The sequence below is a fragment of the Enoplosus armatus genome, chromosome 4 (assembly GCF_043641665.1).
Source record: "Enoplosus armatus isolate fEnoArm2 chromosome 4, fEnoArm2.hap1, whole genome shotgun sequence".
Taxonomy (NCBI): Eukaryota; Metazoa; Chordata; class Actinopteri; order Centrarchiformes; family Enoplosidae; genus Enoplosus; species Enoplosus armatus.
In genome coordinates this window covers 1,885,217-1,903,328 of record NC_092183.1, presented here as the reverse complement: position 1 = coordinate 1,903,328, position 18,112 = coordinate 1,885,217, and the positions used below count along the sequence as shown (strand labels likewise).

General features: G+C 42.2%; 1 protein-coding gene across 1 annotated transcript in view; it reads right to left on the bottom strand.

Annotated features, from left to right (window-relative positions):
- LOC139283636 (spermatid perinuclear RNA-binding protein-like) overlaps window positions 1-4,401 on the bottom strand; it is a 56,115-nt gene extending 51,714 nt beyond the window's left edge. Inside the window, exon 1 of the mRNA XM_070903645.1 lies at window positions 4,342-4,401. The gene's annotated coding sequence lies outside the window, so the exon portion shown is untranslated. The remainder of the gene's footprint in view (window positions 1-4,341) is intronic.
- Between the last annotated feature and the right edge of the window lie 13,711 nt (window positions 4,402-18,112).

Below are 18,112 nucleotides of genomic sequence, written 5' to 3'. Positions count from 1 at the left end.
ATACGCTGTGTGATGCTGCTGAGAGGGCGAATCAAAAAGGACGGCAACACAGCCATCACCGCACGGTCTGCAGAGCCAGAAGTGGTGCACAGCAGCCGGGGGTTTATTTAAAAAACCACTATGTGATGGTGCTCCAGAGCAGCTCGTCACGGCGGACATGTTGGAGCACGACGGAGCGGAGGGTGTGAATCTGAACAGCTTCACCGAGATGCTCCGACAACACGACAACACAGGCAGAATTATGGTTTTAAGACTGCTGATTAGATAAAAGCATCAAATTACAACCCACAGAGAAACATAACTGCGCAGAACGTTCTCAGCTTTGTAGAACAACCATTTGTTTTGGTATTAAAGAAAGAGTCTACATCAGGCTAGCAGCTCTGTGAGGCTGCACATTATGACAATGCTAACGTACGGATGTTTACCATGTCCACCATCTTAGTTCAGTGTTCGCTCATGCTAACATTTGCTAATTACCACTAAACACAAAGTACAGCTAAAGCTAACGAGAATCTCATTAGTTTTGCAGGTATTTTGCAAAAAGAAACGTCGAGGGTGATTATAAATTATGATTCATCCTCTGGGGACCATGAATATCTGTAACAGTGATGCAACTACCAGCTATTTTCCATATCGATGAATCAATTGGTCTATAAAATGTCAGTAAATGGTAAAAAAAAAATGCTCATCACAGCTTCCTAAAGCCCAGAGTGACGTCTTCATCACCTTGTTTGTCTGTGCAACCTACAATCCCAAATCCAATTATCGAAATCTATCACATTCATTTATTATAAGGTATTATTTATCTATTTTATTTTGATTGATAAACTATGGGGTTTGAATCCAGCAGCCTGTGGGCAAAAATCTGGCCTTCCTTCAAAAAAGTTGGTCTGTTTTCAGGCCAATTTCAAAAAATCTAGAGTTGTAGCAATGAAGCTGATGAACCTCCACACTGAAAAATGGCCTTTTATCTAAATTGAATAGCCTGATCAATACTGGAGATACTCGTTCTGTAGCACATGTCAGATATAGATCATATTACGGTGATGAAATTAAGTTTTCATTGTCCACCTGTTATTAGTTTCCACCTCTCACAGCTGGCAAACATCTGTCGTCCAACTTGAAACGATTAATCAATCATCAAACTACACATCGAGTGATTTTCTGTCGACTGACAAATAGATTAAATCAACTAATTGTTTTCTCACTGCAGCTGGACATCACCGGGTGAAATGTAATCAGTCCCGTTGGTATCAACAGTAGAAGCCACTGATCCTGACGCTTCACATTTCTAAGTGTTTTATTCCTGTAATAATCAGGGCCGCCCCCATAAACATCCGTGATTTAAATCCACAGTCGAGGCTCTCCAGAGTCAAACCCGGGCAAAGTTATATATAGTCATTGTAAAGCAACTCGGGATAACAGCATGGCTGCAAAGCACCTCACTGGCAGATCGTATTCAACTCATCAATCTCGGCTCCAAAGAAAAGCAAAATGTTTTACGAAAACTGACAAAAAAAACATCTGGAAATGTCCAAATACACTTCATCTGTCGTGCTGGATTACTGGAAACACGATGCACATTTAAAATGTGTTGAAATGATGCAGCCATAAAGACGTGGCATGAACGCTTCATCACACTGCATGATATTTTTGATGGTCACTGTGTCACATTTACAGTTACACAGATTATATTGTCAGGGGTCTGCGATCTGCAATCGCTTTAAATGTTGCTGCTGCAAGGGATTGTGGGACGGCATCATCTCCTTCCCTTTGGTAAAGGATGAGGTAAGAAAGGAAGCACTGAAGCACCTTTCTTTAGCATCTAGAGAACTGGACCAGCTCTGATCCTGGCTGCCACTGAGAAACCTTCAACCTACAGCCTCGTTCCTCTTTCACTTGTTTACAGTCTGTGCTCCTATTGGTCAACGTCACGTCAACGTTTGTCGTTTGTTGAAAAACCCAACCGTGACGAAGAACTACAACTTGCAGATACACGACACGCCTCTCTAACAACACTTGTTCCACTGTGAGCGAGGAAACAGAGAACCACAACCTGACAGGCTGCTGATAATCAGAGCACCAAGAGTTCAAGAGCTCTTGTCTAAAAGGCTGCTGGGAGTTCTGCTGAGACCTTCATCCTGAACACAGCGGTCAGACCTCTGTCAGTGTCCGCTCGGGAGGATTTACTGTTAAGAAAACATTAGTGTATTCCTGACACACAGCGCAGGACCACTCTAATTGAAAGCAAAATGTCACACACACACACACACACACTTGATCCTCGTTTACAGGAGCTGCCGAATCCTCGTCAACACTTTTAGCTGCAGCCGGTCCCGAGGCGGCAGCGGAGGAACATTAGGCTCCAGTTACCGTCTCTATTTACATTCCTCGGGCTCAGAGGAGCCACCTGCTCCGGCCGGCGCTCGCTCTGCTTACCGGGAACACCGGGCCCCCGGCTGAAACACTCGTCGAGCTGCCGATCTTCCACAGAGCAGTTGACACTCAGGAGCAGGTGGAGGGGGAGGGCCTCCACGACGCTTCAGCAGGGCACGCAGTTATGTTATGGGACGGTCTCTTGAACCATCTCGCCTCTTTGCCAACAAACCAACCCCCGTCAAGCTGTAAAACCTGAACAGCAGAGCTTCTGCGACTGCCACATCCCCACACCTCCTTTCATTTAATCCTCATTAACTCGTGTAAACAGTGACAGACATCAGAACTGAGTCTGTTACATCATCATCATCATCAGCTGGTGTGTATCACTTAACTGTGTGATATAGAAATGTCATTTTGACGTGGTGATTAGGGCTTTGGTGACGACTGATACTAGGGCAGACCTCTGAATCACTGCCAACATCTCGGAAAAATGAAAAACAGCAACAGGAAAGCGGCCACAAAAACTGCAACGGGTTTGGATGAGACCGACGCGGCTGCACAAGCTGTTGGATTCACAGAAACAGCAACTGTTAACAGGTTCCAGCAGGAACAATCGCTGACTACTGATTGGTTAGAGGGACGAGCCTGGACTGTTTATCAGGCTACCAGTGCGATGCACGAGTTCCAAAAACGATTTTGTTTTCCTGTTTCCTTACTTTGAGAAATATGAAAATGTTTTCACGGACACCCCTTTTGTTCATTTAACAAAAAAGCCAAATGTCTCAAATGGGAGCAGCGTTACTAAAACTGGCATTTTGTAGGTTGAAATCAGAAGCAGAATAAGTCCAGAAGACCACAAATCTGACCAAACATTTGAACACACACTCTAGAGACTGTGATTTTTGTACGTCATAGCATTAACGTGTCTGGTCTTCAAGGAGAGACTCCACATTAACAGAATAAAATACTCACTCGTGACCATGTGAACACTGAAATAGTTACCGGTCGCTGCAGACGCTCCTTCTCTCTGCGCTCGCTCTGAAGAGATCCCTTCTTAGTATGAATACAATGGGAGAAATGGGGACAACATCCACAGCCTCGTCTGTGCAAAATCCCATTCAAAAAATGACTAATTTTAGAAGGTACCCATTTGATTTGACTGAGTCATACTGCTGAAGCCTCACGTTAGCTTCAGATGAACTTTACAGTTACAGTGTCGTCACATGAGGAAGGGGTCTCCACTTACACCTGGGCTCCTGATTAATGCATTAATTAATGCATTAATTAATGCATTAAGACAAACTTGAAACTATTTGGACCCTTTAAGCTTCACTTCAGTCACACTGACAATACAACAGTACCTCATGGTTTATTCAAACTAATCATATATCAGAGGATACCGATATGTGTCAAAATCAAGTTATTTTGTCCAGATTTAAAGCCCCCCCCCCCCCCCCCCGGCAGGCCTCTGGAAGGTAAAGCATTGATCACGTGAAGTGGAAACCTACAAGCTAACACGTGACCCACCGTGCAGGTGTGGGCTCACCTGTGTGAACTGCCGGTCAGGACACCGGTAACTTCGTTTGATTCAAGTCCTCTGGGCAGCCGGAAGCCGCAGCTCTTGTCCCAAATAAATGACATGTTGTCTTTTAACGGGAAAAAGAAAACGCTTCAAAGTGTTTCCCGGTCAACGTTAAAAAGCCCCGTTTAGGACGGCCAGTGTTGCTCCACGCGGGGTGGACGGCGAGCAGACGGTTATCGGACGGTTACCGGACGGACGGAGGAAAAACTTGCCGTTATTCCGGTCATCTCGTTAACAAGACTTCAGTAAATACACACATTTAACACGGAGACCGTCCCGGAGGCTGAAGTTAGCCGAGCCGTGCGGGACGGCGGCACGGCGGCAGCCGGCCGTTCATCCCTCTCTTCCCCCCAAAACTGTCACAAAAAGCGGACACTTACCTTCACGGGCGGTCCGTTCACCACCGGGAGGAGGACGGAGAGGAGGGAGCTCGGCGGTCCGCGTCTCCAGAAGCCCCCCCACAACACTTTGTTGCTGTTGGCTTTTGTTTCCTGTCACAGAGATTTAGTCCCGTTCTGGTGTCGGTTTGTATCCGGACGGCGGCGGCTCACAACGTGGACTGGAAGCCGGCGGAGACGGAAGCGGCAACAACAACAACAGCGGCGGCGGCGGCAGCGACGGTCTCCGGTCAGCCTGCTGTCAGCGCTCAGCGCGGGGGGGGGGGGCGGGAGCGGAGGTTGCGGCTGCGCATGCGCCCACCAACTGCTACTGCGAAACAAAGATCGTCTAATGACAAGATGGACCGCTCAATAACAAAGACAAGAGAACCTAAAATCAAAGGTCCTCAGCAGTGCTGGATGAAGTACTCACAGGCTTTACTTGAGTAAAAGTAGTACTAATACCACACCGTGAAAATACTCCACTACAAGTAAAAGTATTATTAAAAAGCAAGTATTATCAGCAACATCACCTCATTATACAGTATACAGACATGTACAGAGGTCTCGTTTTGTATTCTTCAGCTTTTAAGGCGTATAATGTATGTTTATATATATATATATATATATATATATATATATATATATATATATATATATATATATATATATATATATAATCTATAATATATAAATATATATATAATGAAAAAATCAATTATTTTATAGGTCTTCCAGTGTTTGAGGTCAAAGGATTTATCTAACTGTTCTATTCTGAAGTGTTGTTGGGTTTCATAGATTGGTTGATATATTAATAGATAGTTTCTTTAATGCTAAGCTGGAGCCAACCTTTGGCTTTTTTACATGAAAAAAAATGGCGGTCATTATCAAAACAGTTTGACTTAATTTTCTGATAAGTAATTGACTGACTAAATATGTCAGCTCTAAAATTAATTTACATATTCATCGCAGCCCACAGGCCTCATTATTCCACAAACCAGGCTGCAAGCATGAATCTAATTCTGCTGATATCTCTCATCTGTGGAGGTTTTAATTGGGCCTTCGCGGCGCTCCATACAGCGAAGTATCGAGCAGTGAAAGGACGTCTTGATCCCTGCGATGTTTTTATGCACGACACATGCAGAAGTGCAACTGCTGATGGAGAAGCACAGATGGGAGTTTCCTGCAGATGTGGCAGTGCGAGAGGAGGTATGTTGATGAACTCTTTGACATTGTGTTAAAAACAGACTTCTTCTGACAAACACAAAAATTATAACTTTAATGCGGCTTCCAGTATATGAGGAATGCCAGTAAAGCAGTCTGAACTGAACTATTTTTACTTGGTAAAGATCTGATTAAATGCCTGCAGCCAAGTGAAGGCAGCAGGTTCCATCTGTAGCCTCTAATTTGAACACTGCCGTTACTGTGTGTCTGCACGCTGTTTACTTTTTAATTATGTGCAGCCAATAGAAGGCTGCTGCTGCAGAACAGCCGCTCAGACCTCAGTGGCTCCTCAGACTGGTTGGTTGTATCTTCATATTCTCAATTTTTAGCATCTTGGACACATAATTCACAAAGGTTAGACACATTTTATTGTAGCCTAAAGAAAGTCAGTGACTGCACATAATTATTGTGACAACATGCAAGATTATGACTGAACATTTATCTCCACAATCTGAATATATATATATATATTATATTCTTCCAGCATGTGATTAGGTTTAGGCTACATAAACACTTTGCTTTTATTTTTAGTTAAATATTGAAAGAGTAAGCATGTCATGTTGATCTTTCCCTAACCGCAACCAAGAGCTCTAAGTGGTCGAAACAGAACCACAAAGAAATGTTAATCAGGCTTTAGTTGCTACAAGAAAATAAACAAATGAAATATGCGGCCAGTTAACGTAACACACGTAACTCTGCGTATTATGTTTCCTAAAAATTCTGGGCGGCATTTTGTTTCAAAATGTATTTGCTGTTGTAAATTAATATATAAAAGTACATGTTAGGAGACGGGATTAGACTGGCTGAGAGGATCATTTCCAATTTGTGTCGTATATTAAAAAAATCTAGCACGTGTGCCTGGATACACTCTCTACTTTACCCTCATTGACCTCTAAGACTGTGGGTATAAACAGGCCATGAAATGTGTAGGTCTCAGAGTCAGCATGTACAGTAGCCGGTGTCAGTATCCTGTTACTCACGAGAGCTTTCTGAGTAAGAGAGACACTTTATTTACCCCCCGGGGGGGGGATATTTGCATGTCACAGCTGCAGTACACGAACGAACCACAAAGAATACTGCAAAAACAAGTTTCAGATGCAAGTACTAATAAAAGTAAAGAAGTATGACCTTTTAAGTGTGACCTACGGACCTCTGCGTTGTGCTGATTAGTTAGGAAGGGAGACGGCGTGACACCAGGATCTCTTTAAGGCTGACCTCCATTTATTCTGACTAACCAACAGGGAAACAGAACCTCCATGTTATCTCCACAGCTCCACACAAATAACTTCAATATACAAAACTGAAGTTTCCGAAACTTTAAGCTAGCAGCATTCACTCTTAAAACAACTATTTCTAAGTGCCAGTTCACTGAAATGAAAATACTGACATTATAACACTGAGGGAAGCAGCAATATAAACACAACGATACGAGAAATTATGGGATGGATAATAAATGGGCAAAAAGAAGTGAGACCCACCTCTTCCACAGGGGAGTTGCACAAAGAGGGGAGAGGGGAGGGGGCAAAAGAAGACCACAGAAGAAGAAATGAAGGAGGGGGGGCTCTGAACTGACCTGGTGGTCTCCCCCCAGTCACAGATAAACTGTAACCTGATAGATGTTATGTAATTATAACAAGAGAACAAGCGATATGGCACATATGACCCTGTTCCAAGAGCACCGACATGCAGGTGTGCAAAGTGATTGTAATTATAAGTTATTGTGCCAGTTAAGCATAAAATCCATTAACTATCATACCGCTTGTATTATTTAAGGTATTCTAACAGTTTGTGTTTGAAACTGATGAAGATCTCGTCGGTTCCTCACTTCCTGTGTTCTGTTATGTGAAGCTCATCTGAATGCAGGAAGAGAACAGCGGGATCTGTGTGAAGATTCACAGCCAAGGTGTGAAGATTGTTCAAGTTTCATTTTCACGGCGAGGCAACTATTGCATGCCTCTCGTGATTCCATCCTGCGAAATGAAAAACATGTGTTTTATGAAAAACAAACAGGTTCTGAGCGCTGCGACATGAAAGCATGTAATGAAGCGAACAGTCTTTATAGTTTCATCTTAAATCTCCTCTCAGTCGCCTCGTTTCACGTCTACAAAACTCTTCTTAACTAAAGCTCCACTTACGAGCTTTATTCAGAGCTTTCAACTGCATCTCACGGTCTTCCTCAGCGGGTGGAGTCGGTAAGAGTGATAATAAAGTTGATCTGAAGACAACTGAAAGCTCCAAAAAGTGCAAGTGAGTATATTATTTATATTTTTGTCAAACTACTTTTGAATCTACTGTTGGAAATTATCTTTGTAGAAAACAATGTAAACATTACATAAATGATGTTTTAACTGCCATCCATTGTCCATTTACCAGCTGTTCTGGAGCTTTCACATGGTCTTCCTCAGCAGGAGGAGTTTGCCTAGTTGTCTTGGAAGTGTGAAGTGTGTTTTGTGAGCTCTTCAAGGACTTCTCACCAAAGGTCCGTTTAGAAGCCGTTTACTAGTCCGGTTAGTCGTCAGCTACGAACTTTACATCCACACTTTTAAACCAACATGGACGAATGTAAATTATAACATCTACATTTCCATAATCGAAAGCTCCAGAACTGCTACTAAATGCACCTTGTGGTGAGATTGTTTTGTCAACTACTGCATTCAAAATCTTACTCAAGTACAAGTACAAAAGTATTAGCCTCAAAATATAAGTAAAAGTACCCACTGTGTGGAATGGCCCATTTCAGAATCATGTGTATTATATTACTCGATTATAAATATTGATGCCTTAATGTGTTCATCAATTAAAGTTCAATTCATGTGGACAGCACACAACAACAGTAATATGAACATTAACACAACATTAACATACATATATTATATATTTATTATTATTATTATTATATATACAGTCGCCAAAATTGCACTTATGTTCAGTACTTGAGTAAATGTACTTAGTTACATTCCACCACCGGATGTATGTAGAGGAGAGTGTTAACTACATGTGAATATAACTGGCTTGAATTGTGTTTCTGGTTCCAAGAATCCGCAGCAGAGTGACGCCTCTTGGTTGTTTTTACTCCTCTCAGGTGCAGAAACAGAGAGCTGTCCCCCAGCAGACAGAGAGGCAATCCAGGTAACACTAAGTAAACCTGCTGGTGAGTCACCGCCACAGTGCAGATTAACAAGTGCACCATATTCAACATCTCACATTAGCCGAATGAGCGGAGGTTTATTCAGATCACTTCACGCCGAGTCGCGTCAGAAATTACTGTAATTGCAGCAATTTACACGCTTAGTTGGCTTTTCTTGTTAATTAAACACCCTGGTGAATAATCACTGGAGTCGGGCCTGACGAAGATGAAGATGACGTGTGACAGCTGATCACTGACTGTGGTGTTGGAGTTGATGTGTGTACATCTTCATCAGTTCATAACACAAACACACAGCCAGACTAGTTTCTGTCTTTCTAACATCCAAACTCAACTCTGGCTTCCTCTTCTTTCACACACACACACACACACACACACACACACACACACACACACACACACACACACACACACACACACACACACGTCAGCTTCCCCACCTCTATCTATAACGCCGCGCATCACGAGCCGCCTCAGCCCTTCACACAGCGAGGAGGACGACGCTCCTCTCATCTGTCATGTTGCACCACTCTGAGGCTCTGCATGCTCAAGTAACCCAGTTTAGACGGAGAGACACACTGGCTGTTGTTCTGCTGCATCAGCAAAGTGCTGGGTTACAGGGGTGAGTGTGTGTGTGTGTGTGTGAGCTGTGTTTACGTCACTCAGCAGCAGGTGGACTGGAGAGTGAGAGCCTCCCTCTCTGCAGCAGCCCTCCAGCCTGTTTTCATATAAACACACACAAGTTTTGGTGGTTTTCACACTCGTCATCTCGGGTCTGGTTTCACACTTATTAGAAACCTGTGGAAGTGTTTTAATGACAAAACTAAACTTAAAAAAAGCCTGATATTTAGACTTGATGGCCATTTTGTTTCCGCTCCATTGTTCAGTCCGACTTTGCCGCCTTTATTAGGGTGTTTTCAGGTTGACCTCCTCTTTCATTTCAATGAGATTAATGTTTTGGCACAGCGGGGATGCCAGAGGCTCTCTGAGAGGCTAAACCCGGCTCAACGTTTGCCAACAAATGACAGAATTTATGTTACGTTGACACTCGCAACTATGACGGAAAAGAAATCTTTATCTCCGGATATTAGCAATACATTTAGTGTGTGCATCATTTTGGAGGGATGCCAACAAAGAGTCTCCAGCAAAAAAAACAAAAACAAATTCAAGGTCATCCAGCGAGAAAACTGAACCTCACACAACTGCAACACGATGCATCAGTGCCACTCAACTACACGCTGCTTATTCCAGTTACTTACTAACATTAATGTCAATAAATTAAGTCTTGGCCACTTCCTGTGGGAGGAGGATTTGAGCAGGCCGCCGTAGAGAAACCAGACTAAGTGACTTCTAGCTACTTGGGCAGTGTTGCCAGGTTGGTTAAAAAAATGTAATTATTAGCCAGAAAATAATATATGAAATAATAAATAAAATAATCGGCACCATGACAAATCAGGCTAAAGTTTACCGACATGAAACCATCCTACAGCCGACTAAATGGGCGGAAAATCTCCCACTTTGGCAACATGATCCAGTTATTTTCTGCTGCCGTGTCAACCAATCAGGGGCCACCAGGGAAAGCCGAACATATTACACACACACGGCCGTCGGGCGGAGATAAGAGCGCCCTTCGGCACACAGACAAAGACTGTTTTCTCATTTTCCAGTTGTATTAGATAAGTTAACAAAATTAATTTATAGCCAAAAATAGCAAACGTTTGCCAGTCAGCATGCAGACTGGCTTTATTAGCTTGTGTCTGCTGTTACTACCCAAAGGAACGTGTTTAATTATTAATGTCTATATAGTTTTAGTACAGAAACCAACAGAGTGACACTTTTATCATACTGTGTTTTTGTATTATCTGCAGTTCCCGTTTAATGAAGACTCCACGGCCAAATGGAAATGATGTGGATGGGATCAGTTATGATAGATGACACACACACACACACACACACACAGGTAAACGCGTCACTCACAATGTGAGATGATCAGAAACACACTCCACCGTCTCGGCACTTCGTGCGGCTGAAGGAGTGAAATCCTCGGAGCGCTTCAGGGCAGCGTTCACATGTTCAGAGTCTTTTAATTGCAGAATTTAATCAATTTCGAGCTTGTGTCACGGTTGTAAATTAAACAGTTTTGCCCCTTTAATCTGATTTTCAGGGGCATTTCGCAGCAGTTATTAATCATGTGCAGCACTAAAGTTTGGTTTAACTTCTGTCCTGTTGCTGATTTCAGACCTTCAGGAGTTTCTCAGTCAATCCATATAAAACCTCTGGAACAGTGCTGAAATACTTCTACTCCTCGCTGGAAGGTGGAGCGTGAGGAACGAGGGTCAGTTTGTGAATAGAAAGAAACCGATAGAAGGGATGAACGAGACCAGGCGGGAGGTCGGAGGAGAAAGAGTGAACGTACCGCAGCACGAACTTCAGAAGTCGAGAGCGTTTTCACGTGTTTACTGCAGCGGAGATGTTCGCCTGTACTTTTCAGTGATACGTTAAATTGCAGGTCGGGCCAAACCAGAGTGTCTGCAGGTGTCCAGCCAGCACAGAGCCGACCTGTGTTACAGCTCCATGCTGCTGACGCCGACCTGAATCCACCGCTTTAGAAAACATCACGGATGGTGAGACACAGTTTTTATGTGCCTCTCAAAGCTTCCACATGCGGGTTTGATGCACATTTTCTTTTTCGGAATAACCAGAACTATTTGAAAATCAAAAAAGTCTGATGAGAATAATTTAAGATTTACGATGAATTGTAAATATGAAGAATTTAACCTTGCTGAGGATCATTTTATTATAAAATGAATTTCATTAGAATTCTGAAGGTGTCGAACACGAACAGTAACACGACTGTGAGCTTTCAACAGCCTCACAATAAATAACACAACAAACATTTTAAAAGTACATTTCACTCAGTGCCACCGACCTTTCTGACTTTAATGGAGGTCAAGAGTGAACTTAATTATTAATTAATTTAAATAGTTTACTGAAGCAACAAAGCCAACAACAGCACAAGCAACTATTTAGTGAACTCTTTATAGTCTTGTCTGTTATTTTCCCATTAAGCAGAACGGAAAACCAAACTTTGATGTGCACATGTTGCTTGGATTACTACAGAACTACAGACGAGCAGAGCCGGCTCCAATATGTGACATAAGCAGATGCTTAGGCCCCTCTGGTCTCTGGCCCCAGAGAAAATATATATATATATATATATATAAATAACAAAATGAAGATTGAACTTCCTAAACAAAAACTGACAACAAATAGTGACTAAAGTATTTAGGTTAGTAAGTAAATAATTTACTGTCCCCTTCGAAACAAACACTCACAGGATTCTGTGGCACATTTTGCGGTTGTATTAGAAAAGTTAACAAAATTAAAGAACAAGACGAGAAAGTCAACCCAAACTGCAAAAAGTAACTGTGATAGCTAATTTAGCTTGTAAGGACCAGGACCCCGTTAATGTGTTGATTGACAGTGAGACGGTCCAATTGCTTCACTTCACAGCTACCTGTTGCCTCACATGCCTCTGCACTGGCTTCTCCACTGGAAGGGAGCTCAGCCCGACCTCAGTGCGTCATATGAGCTGCAACACAGACCTCTTTAAAAGCTTAGCGTCGAGCCTTGAGTTGTTTTTCTGAACGCAGCCCTGTGGCCGCTGCTGATTCATGGCTCAACGCTCCGTCAGTAATAACTAAATGGTTTTATACAAAGGCTGATCAAGTGAAGGCAGCGTTACTGAATGGCTTTATTGAGGAGCTCGAACAGTCAGTGTCTTTATTGAATACAGGAGAGGGTCATTACACGACGTCGGCCGCACACACACACACACACACACACACACACACACACACTTTGGAAAAGTGCAACTGAGTTTATAAACGGAAGAGAAACAAAAGACCCCGTTAATGGATTTATAATCCTGATAATTCAAATGCAAATGAATAATTCAGCACTTTGTTTTCATTTGATGAGCACAAAGAATCCGGATCAAGTGCAAAGATTTGGTTTCTCCACTGCTGCCCGTTACCTACGAAACCCCACAAGAGAGATGATTTAGTTCTATTTGTTCCTGGAAACTCATTGTTTACTCATTTGCATTGCGTGCAATTCATTACCCCCCCCCCCCTTGACTGTACAGAGATGATTAGTGCAGGTGGCTAATGAGGGAGTGCAGGTATAATCCTTTCACAGTCTCAGCTGACTCAGAGTCAGAGTCACTGTGAACATGGTGAATATCTCATATTCGGTCACGTGAGATATGTTCACACCTCCTTCAGCACTCTGTCTGTTTCATTTCACTGTCGGTTAAACACACTCGATGTGATAATAACCTGCTCATCTGAACTTCCACCAATTCTTCTGTTTGAATTGCTGCTCTCTGCTAACAAGATCAAGAAAACATTTCCTTTTTATATTTAAGACACGACATGTTCATCAGTGAGTCTTTATGCTAAGCTAATCGCCTGCTGGCTCCAGCTCTGCACTTAATGACGCACACATGAGATTGATTTTGATCAAGTGAGCGGATACAAGAGTTTCCTAAAATGCCCGACAACTCTTTGAAAACATTTCAAACGACTGACTTACACGCGTACGGCTTCGTGAGCATTACGTGCTGCACTTGTCAGTCGCGGCTCATTTGATAAAACTGATGAACGTTGAATCTGAAGATGTTTGAACGGAGCGTTTCACGCTCGTGTCATCGCGTTTATCTGAATCGGAGAAACAAACGAAGATAAAATGATCCAGTTTCAGCACCACCGGTTTGTCGATCTGTATCTGTAGATTTCATCGCAGAAGCTCACGATAGAACAAAATAAAATCGGAGATATGAACTGCGCTGCACCTTTTGTATCCTGGGTCCTGCTCGCATTAAAAACACATGGCGTTACCTGTGGCGTCAGCACCTCCCCCCCCCTCCTCTGCCTTTCCCTTTCACACTTTCAGTCCTGCACAAATGTTGACGCTCTCTCAGTTCCTTCTTAGTCAGAGTCACCTTCAGCCTCGCCGCTAATCACTCCTTTCACCTGAAGGAAGCTCTTCCTCTGTTTCTCCTCGACGCGGATGTGTTCATCGCCTCCATCTGCCCTTCACCTCCACCGCTGAATTACAATCGAGGGATCAGGACGGGAAAAAAAGGAAAGAAACAGCCGAGCACAGCGGTGAAATAAATCACCGAGGAGGTGGTCGCTGTGTGTGTGTGTCTTCAGGTGTTGAAGGGCTCTTGCAGTGTGAAAATATCTGGACACATGCTGGTGTTCAGGCGTCCGGCTGTGCTCCTAATGCTTCATGTCTATGATTATAAGCAACACTGACATTAGCTGTGAAGTATTTCTTCCCCTCGTTCAGTCCCATCGCTCTAAACAGCAGACCATCCCATCGTAACTCATTCAGACACAGTAGATCATTTTTGACACAAACACCGTCTGAACGTAATGAAAACTGAACTGGGATCTGTAAAGTCCAGCCTTCATTTCCTATCTCTTTCTTTGTGTTTGTGAGTCTCAGTTTCTCACAGTGGTACTTAAAGGCAGAGTGATTTGTAAACTCAACATTCAAGGTTTGCTGTGACTCAACAATGCAGCATCTGACGCCGCTACATGTCCAACACACAACAGGTCTCGCCTCGCTATATTTGAGGCGCCTGCTGTGTCCGCCATTTTGTTTTAGCAGACACACATCAACAGCAGCGAGCAGCGAAAAGAACCAAAAATTTAAAAAAATAATTAAATGATAATATTAAATCCCTCCTCTCCACCATGTTTCTACACATTTCTATTGTACATTAGCATGCTAATAGAGTCAGCTCAGGATGCTAACTGTAGCATGCTAACACTCTACTGTTTCAGTTAGCACGTTCATGTTAACAAATATTGGATGTTATGATACTGATGAGAAAACATTTAGCATGCTTTCATATCAACATTAAGTATAGTTGAGCATGAAATGTTAGCATAGCATTGGACTGTGATGGTTAGCTTGTTATATTATCCCAACGTACAGGCGAGGCTGCCAACAACTGTGTTATGTTTTAGGTGTAGAAAGTTTGTCCTGATGAGGGTGAAAGTTAGGATTGATCCTCTGGACCGCTGTGGTGGACTGACAGACCTCAGAGCTGCTCGTCAGTTTCCTCTTTTCTCCCCTCAGTTATTTTGGGTCTGAAACATCACATACTGTCATCGCCTCACACTATTTCTGTCTGTTGGAGCTGCCAACATGTGAAGCAGCTTTTATCCCCATCTCGCTGTCATCCAAACTCAGGTAGACTCTGTAATCTACCAAAACTCGAGATGATGATAACACCTTTATATTTGGATGGAAACAGTGTCAGAACACATTTACACTCTGACTCGGAGCAGACTGGCTGAGTAGGAGTTCTGCCTGTTGGAGAATAACACACTTCAGGGACCCACATGTTGTTTTCACACTTTAATTATCCAGTGAAGGTGGAGCACGAACACTGCTGAGCGCACACACACACAGTTGCACTGGGAGATGCCCAGTGAAACCACAGCCCTCGGGGTTTGTTTAGCAAGGAGAAAGTTTCTTGTTCGTTTTCTCTGCCCACATTTTCTCGGTGGTTTCAAACCGCCTTCTCTGCAACCACCAGACGACGTGCTGTCCCAGATAACTTCCTTTGAATTAGTATTTGATTTGTGTATTTAAATCTGCCATCTCTAAAGTCAGGATTGTAGCACACATTACATGCTATATTACAACAGACAGGTCTTCATAATTCCAATAATATAGTATTCATTTCTTCCCTAATTTGTTATCAGTTACCTGATTTCTTTCCTATGGAAGCGTATTGCTGCCACCAAGTTTGTATGTCGAATCAACGTGAAAAGTACCTCGTTATAACAATATACTGGCGTGGCAGCAATACGCTTCTGTACTTTCCTCCTTTGGGACTCATAATGTTTATTTTCCTCCTAAATCTACAGAGGAAGAATTCTGAGGCATAACTTCGATGCAAAGTAAGAATTCGGCGTTGCTGAATCAGCAGGTGATAAATAACCCTGAATACTAAATGATGCCCCAGACTCTGCTTTTGACAAAAACAAATAGTGTGGGGCTTCATTCATTAATTACAGAGCTTTAAATGAAATATTCGTCCTGTGCAAGCAGAGCCTTTTTGCTCACTTCATGCACACTTTCATAAAACTCCAGTACACAAGCACAAAAACAATGTGAAGGTTCAGTGATTAAAATAACTTTGATGAATGAAAACATGAAACATATTTTAAAAAATTATCTTTGCAAATGTTTTACAGAGTTTACATTCTCCAATTATACACAAACTATACGTGGTAAGTTTCATGTGTCATTGATCTTAAATTGGACTGTTATTGGGACAAAACACTCGTTACAATAACGAGATTTTTACGTCTTGTTGAAGTCTATATTCCTGACATTGTGGATGATTCTTTGAAACAGCACTTAGATTATTCGAGAAGGAGATAACATTTACAGAAAATACATTTGAACTGTTAGATTATTATATAAAAAGTGAAAAAGTGAAAACTGACTTCTCAGATCTTTTTCAGTGGTCACTTGTTTCGGGGTTCAGTCTGAATCCAGGTCATCAGAGTCGGGCTTCTTTGTGTCACCTCTCTACAAGCAGAAAACAGAGTTGAGCTAAACAGATTAGCTGATTATCAGTCAATTAACATGCTTTAGCTTTACTCGATTAGCACGCTAACATACTACTAACTAGTAAAGAAGGTATCATGTTCAATAGCATGTTAGCATGCTAACATTTGCTAATTAGCAATAAACACAAATACAACAGAGGCTGATTGGAAAGTCAGTAGTTTTGAAGATAGTTGGTCAGAAGTTTTGACCTGATGGTGGCGCTAGATTGAAAGTCAGAGGATCACCGAAGTTATTATAATTCATCCTGAGAGGAACGTGAATATCTGAACCAGAAAAAGCCAGAAATGTCAGCCTGCTGCTGCTCACTTAACTTGGATTCATCCTCTGGGGAACACGAATGTTTGTATTACATTTTATGACAAGCCATGTAACATTTGTTGAGATATTTTAGTCTGGACAAACAAGGTGGACAGACAGACAGACAGACAGACAGGCCGACATCCCTCGAGCCATGCAACTAGCGTGGGATGAAAAAAGGACAAATATTTTCTATTCCAGCTGCTCAGATGTGAGAATTTGCTGCTGTTCTCTGTTTTATATCTTCTGTCTGAATATCTTCACTGTTGGCCGGGCAGAGCAAGACATTAGAAGAAATCACTGCAGGTTCGTGACATTTTTCAGTTAATGTTTTTAACGGATTAAATGCAAAATTAATCTTAGTTATTATATTGGTTTCATGCCTAAATCTCAAATTTTTCCATTTTCAGAACTTAATTCAGAAACACGGGCTCAAGTTCAAAGTAGTAAAAGAAAAGCTTGTGCAGCCGCTCATTATGGGATGTTTGAACTGTTTGAACTGTGCTGTTCATGTGTTTATAGTAAGTCTGGACTCGGGTGCTGATGTGTTTCCCTCTCTTTTCTGGAAGCCTGTGGCCAACAGCCCTCAGGCCAGAGGAAGAAAGACCACATGAAGGCCTGAATTAGATGGAGCCGTAAATATTTGATGAGCTGCTGCTTGTTTCCAGCAGCTCAGCGGGCGTCCAAGGTCAGAAGAATCTGCAGTCTCTCTCTCTCTCACACACACACACACACACACACACACACACACACACAGGGACAATCATGTACACAGGCAGATACATGTGCTTACAGCACATACACATGCAGAAATGTGGAAACAAACATGCACAAACAAACATTCACACTGGTAATCACACATGGCTGTGGCTACACAGATTCATGGTTCTATACTTGTGAGGACCCTTCCTGAGAAAATATATTCCCGAACCTCTCACCCTAACCTTAAGTCTAAACTTAACCCTAAAACCAGGTCTTACCATGTCCTAATTTACATAAAATCCCTCACAAACTTTCCTCAGTTTAAACTGACCTCATTTTCTGATCATCCTCTGACTTTAAAATTGTCCCAAGTTACCAAAAATATCCTCACTTTCCAGAAATGTCATTAAAATTGAGACTATTTATTCATGTCTTGCACTGTACTGGAGCTGCACTGTAATTGTTATTCTCTGTCCTCTATTTTATTTTTCTCTTTTTAAAATTCTGTGTATGTCTTTTTATATTGTCTTCTTATGTTGCCTGGGATTTCTTTTATATCTTGCCCCTTTATGTCTTATGAAAAGCACTTTGTATTAGTTTGTTGTTGAAAGGCGCTATACAAATAAACTTGCCAAGAAATGCCCTCACTTTGCACACATGTTCACTTTACAAAATGTTCTAAAACAGTTTTCATAGAAAGTCTACTACTGGTCCTCACAAAGATAGAAATACAAGAAAACA